A 1,522-nucleotide genomic window follows, 5' to 3' on the forward strand; every position below is an offset into this window, starting at 1 on the left:
ATTCATACAAATTTATGAATTTAAAATAGGACGATTACACGTTTTTAAAATTCATTAAAAATAGTTTTTTTGTTATGATAAACACAGGATATGGATGTCCATGCAAGTGACTCAGTTTTTATGTTACCAATAGAGAATGAAATTAATATGGGTTGAAAACATTCCTTCCGTATAAATTATTTTTATTATTGTGAGATATTAATTGTGGTGAATATTACTACTAAAGTTATTTAATTATACTTTTTAATTTTATATTTATTACCTCTTTTTTATTTATTTATTTATTTATTTTATAACACGTTATCAGTATGAGACTCTGATCAAAATTTAGGAAGACTCAAGTAATAAATTTTTATTATGTCGAAAATATCTCATCTTAGATTTAATGCTCTTGATATATCTGGAAACAATTATTTATCATGGATACTAGATGCTGAAATCCATCTTGATTCAATGGATCTTGGAGATACCATTAAGGCTGAAAATAATGCATCCCAGAAGGATAAAGCTAAAGCCATGATTTTTCTTCGTCGTCATCTTGACGAAGGATTGAAAAATGAATATCTCACATTAAAAGATCCTGCAGATCTTTGGAAAGACCTTGAAGAAAGGTATAATCATCAGAAAACGGTGATACTTCCTCAGGCCCGATATGAATGGACGCATTTGCATTTACAAGATTTTAAATCTATAAATGAATATAATTCTGCAATGTTTTGAATCACCTCACGAATGAAATTGTATGGGGAAAAAATAACTGATCATGATATGTTGGAGAAAACTTTCTCAACCTTCCATGCCTCGAGTGTGCTCCTACAGCAACAGTATCAAGAAAAAGGGTTTAAAAAATATTCTGAATTAATTTCTTGCCTTCTTGTTGCTGAACGCAACAATGAGTTGTTATTGAAAAATCATGAAGCGCGCCCAGCTGGCGCCGCCCCATTTCCTGAAGTAAATGCGGCAAATCATTACCCCAGAAGAGGTAAATGGCAAGCTTTTAATAACAAGAAAAATTATGGAAGGAAAAAGAATTATGTTCAAAAGAGAGGATCTCACCAGAAGTGGGATAAAGAAAGGAATATCGAGCAGAATAAATCAACCGAGGAGAAGTGTTTCCGCTGTGGTGGAAAGGGCCATTGGTCACGTATCTGTCGTACCCCAAGGCACCTAGTCGATCTTTACCAGGCATCTTTGAAAAAGAACGACAAAGGAAAGGAAACAAATTTTGTTTCAAATGATGCTGAGAACTCCACCACTCATTATGATGTATCTGATTTCTTTGAGGATCCTTAAAGAAATACTGGTCATTTGATCAATGATGGAATAGTTTAATATGTGGGATTGTGAAGTATCTATGTAAATAAATAATGTAAAGAACTTATTGTTAAGTTTTATTTTCTATGTATTTAAGTTTCAAATGTGATGTACATAAATAATGAAATATTAATATGAATTTTGAAATTATTAAATGTGTCAAATTTTAAAATAAAATTTCAGTATATGACATTATTTTATGTACAGT

This window comes from Arachis duranensis, chromosome 8, assembly GCF_000817695.3.
Source record: "Arachis duranensis cultivar V14167 chromosome 8, aradu.V14167.gnm2.J7QH, whole genome shotgun sequence".
NCBI classification, from domain to species: domain Eukaryota; kingdom Viridiplantae; phylum Streptophyta; class Magnoliopsida; order Fabales; family Fabaceae; genus Arachis; species Arachis duranensis.